This window comes from Sciurus vulgaris, assembly GCF_902686455.1.
Source record: "Sciurus vulgaris genome assembly, chromosome: 4".
NCBI classification, from domain to species: domain Eukaryota; kingdom Metazoa; phylum Chordata; class Mammalia; order Rodentia; family Sciuridae; genus Sciurus; species Sciurus vulgaris.
This window is the reverse complement of record NC_136464.1, coordinates 105,186,548-105,198,591: the sequence shown is the minus strand read 5'-3', so window position 1 is coordinate 105,198,591 and position 12,044 is coordinate 105,186,548.

Sequence of the window (12,044 nt, the reverse complement as noted above, 5' to 3'; positions counted from 1 at the left end):
TTGGATTGAGATGAAATCATAGAGTAGTCTTGGTTTGCATTTCTCTAGTTGTTAAAAATGTCAAACATTTATTCATTTTTTAATCTTAAAAATAGAGGCAATGGTAAAGATGTTAAGAGACCAAGACCAGAATATTCAAGAAATCTTAGATAACCAAAGGTAAGAATAACTGGCATAGAGGAAGGCATCAAAAAACACAATACAGGAATGAACAAACTTTTCAATAAATATCAGAACATTTTGAAAACATTAAGAATAAGATGAAAATCCAAATTCAGGAGCATCTTAGAACCCCACATAGGCAAGATCACTTAAAATCCTCTCCAAGACACATTATAATTAAAATGCCTAATATACAGACTAAGGTTAGAATGTTAAAAGCCTCAAGATAAAAAAGGTGGTCACATTTGGAGGTAAACCAGTTGGAATTTCAAACAATTTCACAGTCCACACCCTAAAAGCAAGGAAGGTTTGGAATTATATATACCAACCAAGAGTAACATATCTAGCAAAATTGTCCTTCAGAATTGAAAATGAAATAAAAACCTTCTATGCCAAATATAAAAGAATTCATATAACCATAAGGACTGCACTACAAAGCTTACTCAATGAAATATTCCATGCTGAAGGAAAAAAATTAAGAATCAGAGCCAGCAGTGGGATGAAACTCACTAGAAGGACACTCAACTAAGGAGAATCAAGTCTGAATTAAGCATTAGATATAAACGAAAATGGCAGGAAATAAATACCATATCTCTATATTCCCACTGACTATAGAAAGAATCCTTTGCATGGCATTTGCTTTGATCCTGAAATTCTGTAAACATTACCACTACATTCGTTAACACAAATGCAAAATTGGTACAAAACTAACTGGTAGGAACTCCAAACCCCATTTCTCCTTCCTATTTCTTCAAACCTCAAACTCCTCCCCCTTCACTATAACTCAGGTCACTGCAGAGACCAATGGGAGCTCAAGGTATATGAACTCAACCCTAGTGGCCCCAAGGTGTTTACCAGGTAGCTCCTTACTCAGAGTAGATGGCATCTGCGCTACATGGTGCTACATGGTCTATAAGCTATCTACAATGTTGTTTTGGTTTTTATTTTCTTTTCATCTAGCATCCTTAGTTGGTGTTCCTGCTTAGGATGGGTAGAAAGAGCAGTCAGACTGATGTGGTGTTGCAGGGGCCCATCTCCTGTGATGATATGGCCTTCAGGGATTGTTATGAGGTTCTGAGGGCCATTGAGTGTAGTGAAACTAACTAGCCCACCTTCTCCTCACTGGGGCAGAGGTGGTGGTAAAAGTCCTGTCAGAGGAAAAAGGGAACTTTTCAGTCCACTCTGAACTGATTATAGTGATGGATCTGGAACATCCCCATGTGACCCAGCTATTTCAGGTTATTGAAATAGGTAGGCATATCTATATCATGATGGAGCATGCAGGTTAGGGAGGACAGCTACTTGACCATATCCAGTTTGATGGCATGCAAGAGGAGGATGCCTGGAGAATGTTCAGGCAGATCATGTGTGCAATAGGCAACTGCCACAAGGGCATCATGTACTGAGACCTGAAGGTCAAGAACATCACAGTGGATGCTAGAGACAACCTCAAACTCATTGATATTGGATAGGCGTGAAGTTCACACCTAAGCATAAGCTGATCTGGTTCCAGGTCACTCTCCCATACTATGTCCCTGAAATCATTAAGCAGGAAGAATACAAATCTCTACCCACCTCCATGGATGTTTGGAGCCTAGGTGTCATTCTGTATGTTATATTTTCATGGAGACAACCATTTATGAAGATCTTTGGGAGCTGGTGACACAGATCATGGGGACAAGATACCACATTCCTGATCATGTTCCCACCCAAAAAAGATTGCTCATCCATAAAATGCTGACCAAGAACCTCCATGCAGGGGCCTTCCTTAAAGTAAATCCTTCAGCACCCATGGCTGAGTGAGGGTAAGGAGTATTCAGCCCATCAACTTATTGAGCTGCTCCCCAAACACCCAAACCCCAGAATAATGACAATCCTGTTTGACATGGGTTATACCTCATATGAAACCTGGGTGTTTCTAGTCAATAGAAAGTTTGATGATGCAATGGCTATGTACCTGATACGCCAGTCCCACAAACACCAGAGACAAGGCTACATTTTCCAGGGGAAGCCTGGGGGTCAGAGTGTTGGGCCTCAACCATGACCCACGGATCATTCCAATTTCTCAGTCCTACCAAAGAAGTGTGCCAGTTAGTCTGCACTCCACACCTTCTCCTTGTCCTATGAGCAACAGCTCCCTGCAGAAGCAGGGCAGAAGGGCATCAGAAAGTTAAGCCTGACTCATTGATGTCTACTCCCTGCATGCAAAGACCTCTGCTCCCTGGATTGCCTCCCTGCCTGACCCTGAGTCCTACATGCTCAAATCCAGGAGGGTCCTCAATTTCTCCCAAGATTCCTCCAAAGGGCAACCTCAGGACAACAGCAACATCTGCAAGAGGGTGACAAGGAGGACCACTGTCAACTTTCAACAACTATGTTGTTACGTGCTGTGTGTCAGTAAAAGTGGCTCTTATCCAGGGAGGTTCTGAATGTGCTAGATTCAGAAACAGGGTGATTCCAGCATATATGCTGAGCTGAGACAGACAAAACCAATGGACAGCCAGCCAGAGGAATCTATGCTCTGTGGATTCTTACATCATAGGACGGGCATTAGTCATGTGGTCTCTAAACAAATGCAGGAACCAGGTGTGCATACTGGCTCAGGTTTCTCTGCATGAGTTCTATCCAGGAGCACCTCTGTACCCTCCTGGACATCAGAAGTCTCCTCTTTTTCCACCTGTGAGAGAAATCAGAATCTGTTTTCCCTGGGACTCTATCCCCTGCCCTATACTTCTCTGTCCTGTCTCCCATGCTTCAAAAATGATAGCAATGTTTCTTTAATACTTGTTTCTTTGTTTTTATATAATAAAATTGATGTTCAAAGATTAAAAAAAATATAAAAGTCTGGTTAAAACACAAAGGGGATGCCTCAAGGTGAGGGCAGGGGCACAGCAGCCATCCTCTGCACACATCTTGGATGACTGTGCCTCGCTCTTCTATTCAGGGTAGACACTTCCCTTGAGCCAGGATAGATGAGCACCAACTTGACTTGACCTAATGTGGCCAGAGATTCACTCCCCTTGAGCCAGTGTAGACATGACTTACTGAGTACTGGTGACCTTGACAAAAAGGAATCTCTCTCCCAGTCATCAGGTCCTTCCCTGAGGTATGTGGAGAGGGTGGGTGGCACAGTTGGAAAAGTCACATCTGAGAAGGCATTGGAGAACATATCGTCTCCATAATCCCATGTCTAGGGAAGTGAGACGTGGCTAGCCTGCAGCAGTGGTTGGCTGCACCCACCACCTGCCTACACACCCCAAATCTCCGCATGGCTTCGGCTAAACAAAGTAGAGAAGGAACACATGGGATTTGGGATGTAGACATGTCAAACCATTTCATGCTATTTACATAAAAGTAAACTGCACCAACGTGGAATTGTTCTTATCTTTGGATTCTGTTAGCACTAAATTTTGTAGTGCACACAATGGATAAGAAATGGTCAGGATAATCAGGAGGGCAGACTTTGGGTACCTTCCATTCCTGACATCTCCACAGGGTTGCAACCCCAGAGCTGCTCTAGCAGCTTCATACTGATCTTCCCCTGAGTGGTCAGAAATGAATACCTTCCAAAAAATGTATGCCTCTATAGTTTCCACTGTAGAGATCTTTCACCTCCTTGGTTTGACTAATTTCTAAGTTCTTTTGTCTTTGTTTTTTGTTATTTTGACATTATTGTGAATAGAATAGTTTTTCTAATTTCTTTTTCCACAGATTCATTATTGGAGTAAAGGAACATGATTGATTGATTTGTCCTGCTCTTGTGTCCTGTTAACTTTCCTTAATTTATCAGTTCTAGAAATCTTCTGGTGGAATTTTTTGGGTTTTCTTAAATAGAGAATTATGCCATCAGCAAACAAATAATTTGACTTCTCCTTTTCTTATTTTGTATCCCTTTAATTTTATTCTCTTGCCTGATGGGCAAGAGTTTTAAGGACTATGTTGAATAGAAATGGGAGAGCATACATGCTGGACATGTTCCTCATTTTAGAGGAAATGCTTTTGGCTTTTCTCCATTCAGTATGATGTTGGCCTGGGCTTGTCATATATAGCCTTTACAATGTTGAGAAAAGTTTCTTCTCTCCCTATATTCTCTAGTATTTTAAACATGAGTGGGTGCTTCATTTTATCAGATACATTTGTGATATAATCCTGTGATTCTTGTCCTTAACTCTACTTAGGTGGTGAATAGTATTTATTGATTTGTGTATGTCTTCTACTGATTCTAGTGTTAATTTGTTCTTTTACTAGAGCTTTGAGGTGTAATAGTAGGCCATTCATTTTGTATCTTTCTATTGTTTTTAAATATAGGAACCCAGTGCTACAAACTTTCCTCTTAGAACTGCTTTCACACTGTCTCACAGATTTTGATATGTTCTACCTCTGTTGTCATTTGTTTCTGAGACTTTATTTCTCCCCTAATTTCTTCTGCAATTCTGGTCTTATTTAAAAGTGTATGGCTTAATCTTCAGGTATATTAGTTTCTTTTTTAAAATCTTGTTGATTTTAGATTTCAATCAATGACAATCTGATAGGATACAAAGAATTCTCTTTAATTTGTATTTGCTAAAATTTTCATTGTGCCCTAGAATATGGTCTGTTTTACAGAATGTTCCATGTGCTACTGACAACATAGTGAATTTGGTTGTTAATGGATAATGAATGGTAGTAATTCTTACAAACAGATGATATTTTGAGAAAAGAAATCAGGCAAAATACATGATGTGATGTGTGATTCTATTCGTGTTATTGTTCCAAGTAGGCCAATTTTTTAATGGTCCTCCACAGGGTTAGTGAGCATCATCCAATGCATTGAAGACCTATATAGTAGTCCCTGTTATCTGTAAGGGGATATGCTTCAAGATCCCCAGCACATTCCTGAGACTGCTGACAATAACAAATCCTAGTTATTTTTTAGTAGTTTTCTATACATACATCTGTGTAATAAATTTTAATTACTATATTAAGCATAGTAAGAGACTATAATAACTCATAAATAAGTTTAGAACAATTATAGTAATGTACTGTGATAAAATTTATGCAAGTGTAGATTTTCTCTGCCTCTCTCAAAATATTGCAATTGTTCTGTACTCACACTACTTTGGTTGACTGTAGGTAATTGAAACAATGTGAGTAAAATGGTGGGTAAGTGGGGAACTGCTGTAGAATAAAAGTTGGAGTAAAGTTTAACTCTGCCGATTGCTTGAGGTAAAAAAGTCGTCTCCTCCTGCCACTCCTGGTTTTTAGGTCTTCAGAACCAACAGTTTACTTTTGTTCTCCAGCTTCAAGACTTTGAATTATGCCACTGGTTTCCCTGGGTCTCCACTTGCAGACAGCAAATGGAGGAAATGCTCAAGCTTCCTACTCATATAAGCCAATCCCCACTATAAATCTGTTTTCTTTGGAGAACACTAAATTATACAGACATCTTTTGGGAACAATTAATCTGCCTATTGTACATGCAATATGTATGATATGAAACGTGTTATATATGATGCATTACATATACATACATCTAGATTTAAAATAATTCAATATTGAAAAAGCACAGAGAAAAATAGAATGGGTGTCACCATGCATGTGTGTATGTGTGTGTGCATAAAAATTTATAAAAAGTGTAATAATTGTTATTAAAATTACAAATATTGTCAAATCTTTTTATTTGATACAACTTTAAAATCCATATTTCCAGATATAATCACTACACTGAAGATGGTGAACTCATTTCTCACCCACACCTTATTGTCTCCCTAACTATGTAGGTTAATAGTATTAATAGTTCTTTATATGTTCTAATACCTGTTCTTTTGTAATTTGTTAAATATCTAGATAGTAATATTAAGCTTTACAACAAGTTTCATGAATAGGTTTATATATTTATTTTAAGCAATGTATTTTCTATTTTAACAATATTCCACACTAAAAAATATATTTCATTTTTATTGAGCATTCAATGTTTATCTTTATTAACAATTGTCTGCCTATATACAGGCCTTGCTTTCACGCTTACAAGTTTTATTGACAGATAGCAGTTGTATGTGGAAATTCTGAGTTGTATTTAGTTTGTTCAAATAAAAATGAACCTCAGCAGCTTTGCAAAATATTGCAAAAGATGTATGTATTGAATCAATTAAATATTATTTCTCTAATATTTCTCCTCTTTAAGTGTAAAAACCTGAGTAACTTTGATGCTATTAAACAAGAGTTATATATTATCTAATGTAATACTTGAGTATATACCTTTGGAATCACCTCCCAGTTGGTGGTACAGACAAGCAAGTATTTACTAATTCTTCTTTAATATAACTTCTGGTAGAAGCAATAATGCATACTTTTAAAGCATGAAGAGAAATTAAACAAGTCAACAGAATTTCTCAATATTAGCATGAAACACTTAATAATTCATGGGTCTGGTAACATTTCAAATTTTAGAACAATTATGAAAATAATATTCTGCCCCCTTGATATATTCATAAGTCATATACTAAAAGCCCCAAGATCTCAAGCAATGATTGGTTGCCTCATGAAGATTTGTTTAATTTCAATACATGGTATCAAAAATATATTGAATACAAATATATTTTCCACATTTTGACATAATTTCCAACAGTCTCCAGATACTGGTGAAAGGCTTCATATATTTCTGTTACTCTTCCATCATGAGTTATTTGTGTTATTATCTGTAATAAACAGGAATTCAAAAGTACATGTTAATTTTAACCCTTACAACTTAGTATCTAGTGAGAATCTGCTTTCATTCAAAGAACACATATCCAGTGAAAGAGAGACCATGGACTGACACTCAACAACCATACACCAATATTCTCCCATCTCCTTCAGATGGGTGCTCGCCTCAGAAACAGAAATGAAAGTGCCTTGATGCCTAATGAGGCATCGATTGGCACCAGTTAGCCACCACCAATATGTAAGTTTAGAATACCATCCTTAATAATGTATTTTGTGCTCTGTGTGATAGTTTAATAGAGAGTGACCTTGATTCTGGAATCAAGGTATGAAAGGGTTAGTGGAAATTCTCACTCTTAATATCTACTGCCATATTTGCAAAATTTTCTTAAAATTTCCATGATTAGTCTTCGTTTCATTTGAGTTTTTAATCATTGTAAAAGGACTAATTGTTTTCATAATTTTTTTTTTAATTAAAACTTTCCTCCCTTCCTTCTGGATGTTTTAGACTCCTTATACAACCAAAGAAATAAGCAGTTAAGGTATTATTTTTCTTGATTATCAACACAAAAAGTATCTTTCCTGTAGCTGGAGAACAAATAGCCTATTATATAGCACCTCCATGTAAAGGGTAAATGGATGACTAAAAATTCATACATGCAGAAAAATGTATTTTAGACCAACTTTGGATGTATGTTGGAATATTTCATATTTGCATGAATTAATTTAGCAGCTATTTGAGAGGATACAATGTAAAATAGGAAGTAGAGGGAATTGTATGTAACATTTATAGATATATGTCCAATACAATAGTAAGGGCTAAATATGTGCTCATTTATGTATTGAGACAGCCCAGTTTGATGCTACATTATCCTGACATTAGAAATGAAGAAACTGTCTTTGGGAAGGTTAGTTAACAAGTGGTCTAAAGCTAATATGACCTTTCTGTAGAAAAATGGAATCTATATTCATCTGATATTTTTCTTACCTTCAAACAAACTTCAAGTGTGCAGTTGGGTTCTTTGTTGCATGTTAGCTAGTAGGATATCTTCTTGTTCAAAATACTCTAAATGGGGCACTCCAATAACAGGAAGTTTCCATTAATTGGAAGGAGATATCCCCATATAAACTGTTGAGACCTTAGAAAGCACAATGACTCAAATATTATTAGATAATAGATGCATATTTGTGATGAGAACTTGAGGCCTTCCACAGAGGTATTTCATTTCTCCTTTGGTCACTGTTTCTGATCACATATTCTATTCACAGACTTTTGGGGATCTGAGGGTGTTAGAGAACTCTATATTTTTATCTGCTGTTCTAATGAACAACTTCAAGTTCACTTCTAATCCCAGTAATCCTAAATATTCAGAAGTAATGAAAAGTTGTACTTCAAACCATTTAATGAACTCATGAAATCAAGATCAGGTACAGATAATATTTTGGAGTATTGAAAGATGGAAGAAATAAAAACAAGAAGGAAATGACAAAATGCCATAGTTATATATGAAATATAACTATGTTTAGGAAAAAGTGCAAAAAATGTACAAGGAACCTGAAATTAAGAAGTAAACATCCAGGTATGTACACCTTTATCAACCAGATGACATTGTTTTTGTCCAATCTAGAGTGTCACTGGAAAGCAGCCTTTGTTTTCCTAGTGCAGTATACTGTTTCCTTTAACAGTTTGAGAATTTTGGATTATGGTAAAGAATTTTTCATATAGGTTACTAAAATATTTATATATGTTAAATGACTAAGTTGAGAAAAGTACAATTCTAAAAAAATTAGATTTGCTGACAAGAGGCAAGTAGCATATTACTGTATTCTTTAATGTGTTAGAATGTTTCTTGAGTAAAGTCAAATGTAAATAATGTTTTGAATGTCTGCAGTTGAGAATTGATTATTATAAACATGGAATGGGAAAGATAAAATGTACTCAAGTCATAATGCATTAATTGAGATGGATTTAAGACCCCTAAGAAGTCATAGAAATGTGACCATTTTAATAAGAAATGGGACAAAGAGGAATTTTTGTCTTCAATTAAAAGTTTTAATTTCAAGTAACAGGCAGCTAAGAAGCATACAAGTGGATGCCTTGATAGAATCAAAATACCACTGAAGAAAACTATTTTTCTTTTTCCTTTTTGTACATTTGAATAGAAAAGAGAGTAGAGACAGGATAATTATGCCTCAGATAACTAAAATATGAAAAGATTTTATAAAATGCCCTTTAAATACTATACTATAGTTATTAATTCAAAAGTACTGTGATTGTATATAAGGTATATAGAAGTCATGATGTGACAAACTATACTAGAAGAAGGTTAAGGTGGCAAGATACACTGATGCAACTACTAAATCCAGAATACCATGTCTCAGAAGATCATTGAAAGAAGAAATAGGTTTCTCCAGGCACTCACATAATAATAGTGCTTTAGAAACCTTGTGGCAATTACCAAGGTTGAAATTTCAGTTGTCTTGGTTATAATATATCTGTTGACACATACCAGTTTTTTTTTAAAGAAATAAAGGAGAAAATAAACTATTCCTCAAAAAGGTCAATGAACAGAAGAATTAAGTGAACACCTACATTCTCCTTGTCCCTTACGGTTCATGGAAATTCCTGACTTTCTTGGAAAGCTTGTCTTTGCCTTGTCTTCTAGTTCAATGTCCACAGGAATTTTAGTAGTGTGATACTTCCCATCACCAGCTGCTTCAGAAACTTATGAAGAATGTGGACGAATGTGCACCCCACAATCCAACTCTGGGAAAAGTGCAGGTAAACAGAAGCATTTTCAGAAAAAGCAACAGTAATTAAGGGCAGCATCATAGGCAAGAAATGTTTCCTGTGGCATATTTGCAATGATTTTATTTTCTTAAAAATATCTATGTATTATCATTTATGAAGGAATATAACTAATAATTCACTTGCAAGGCTGGCAGGTCTCTGTTTTGAGATTTAAAGAAAGAAATTCTTGTTATATGCATTATGACATAAAACATATATAGTTAGTTCAGTGGGGCTTCTGAGTAAGTGCAATTCTCACAAGACCAGTCCCAGCTCCCCCACAAAGGCTGTTTACATGGAGGTTTAACACCCAATATCAGTAGAAAAAGAAGTGTTTTCCTTGGTTTGCTCTCTTTCCACATAGACTTTAAACAATGTAGCATTAACAAGTAATTGGTTGGCAAATTTGGAGTCCTAATTGTCTCTGAATCCATTTCTGTCAGAATAACAACTCATGAAAATAAATTCTGAAGTGAATAAGCACATGAAAAGCTACTGATATTTATTTTAAACATTAAATGGCAAAAGACATTGTACTGTATTGGAATAACAGGGAAATTTTTTTAAAAATTAAATTTTTTTAAAAGTATTTCAGGCCTTATAAAGAGCAGTTGAATTTTTAACCTTGCTAAGCACTTTTTATCTGGTGATTTTTTTTCCAATGAAAAAAAAATTTTTATTGTCAACAAATGGGGTACAACTTGTTTCTCTGCTTGTACATGAAGTAGAGGCGTACCATTTGTGTAATCATACATTTACATAGGGTAATGGTGTTTGATTCATTCTGTTATTTTTTCCTCCCCCTCCACCCCCCACCCCTCTTTTCCCTCTTTACAATTCCACCTTCCTCCATTCTTGCTTTCCTCCCACCCCCCATTATGTATCATCATCCACTTATCAGCAAGATCACTCGCCCTTTGGTTTCTTGAGATTGGCTTATCTCACTTAGCATGATATTCTCCAATTTCATCCATTTGCCTGCAAATGCCATAATTTTATTATTCTTTATGGCTGAGTAATGTTCCATTATCCATTCATCAACTGAAGGGCATCTAGGTTGGTTCCACAATCTGGCTATTGTGAATTGAACAGCTATGAACATTGATGTGACTGTATCTCTGTAGTATGCTGATTTTAATTCCTTTGAGTATAGGCCTAGGAGTGAAATAGCTGGGTCAAATGGTGTTTCCATTCCAAGGTTTCAAAGGAATCTCCACACTGCTTTCCAGAGTGGCTGCACTAATTTGCAACCCCACCAGCAATGTATGAGTGTACCTTTTTCCCCACATCCTCTCCAACACCTATTGTTGCTTGTATTCTTGATAATTGCCATTCTAATTGGGGTGAGATGGAATCTTAGGGTAGTTTTGATTTGCATTTCTCTTGTTACTAGAGATGTTGAACATTTTTTCATATATCTGTTGATTGCTTGTAGATCTTCTTCTGTGAAGTATCTGCTCATTTCCTTAGCCCATTTGTTGATTGGGTTATTTGTATTCTTGGTGTCGTGTTTTGAGTTCTTTATATATTCTGGAAATTAGTGCCCTATCTGAAGTATGAGTGGCAAAGATTTTCTCCCACTCTGTAGGCTCTCTCTTCACATTGCTGATAGTTTCCTTTGCTGAGAGAAAGCTTTTTGGTTTGAATCTATCCTAGTTATTGAGTCTTGCTTTTAGTTCTTGTGCTATGGGAGTCCTGTTAAGGAAGCCTGATCCTAAGCCAACATGTTGAAGATTTGGACCTACTTTTTCTTCTATAAGGTGCAGAATCTCTGGTCTGATTCCAAGGTCCTTGATCCATTTTGAGTTGAGTTTTGTGCAGGGTGAGAGATAGGGGTTTAGTTTCATTCTGCTGCATATGGATTTCCAGTTTTCCCAGCACCATTTGTTAAAGAGGCTATCTTTTCTCCATTGTATGTTTTTCGCACCTTTGTCTAGTATTAGAAAATTGTATTTATTTGGGTTTGTGTCCATGTCCTCTATTCTGTACCATTGATCTACCTGTCTATTTTGGTGCCAATACCATGCCATTTTTGTTAATATTGCTTTGTAGTATAGTTGAAGTTCTGGTATTGCAAGACCCCCTGCTTCACTCTTCCTGCTAAGAATTGCTTTAGCTATTCTGGGTTTCTTATTCTTCCAGATGAATTTCATGATTACTTGCTCTATTTTTGTGAGGTACATCATCCAATGAAAGTTTTTAATGCAGTGCTTTTAAAAAGTAATGTCACAAGTATTTCTGAAATTAAACAAAATGAAAGAATATGTTTTATTGCAACACCTACTTTTACTTGGCACAGCTGCTTTTAAAGACATTTGATTTTAGGACTTCATATTATATAGGCTGATAAAAGTATAATTGATATTAAACATGTTCTATTTCCACAGAAGGATTCCATGGATTTTTGACC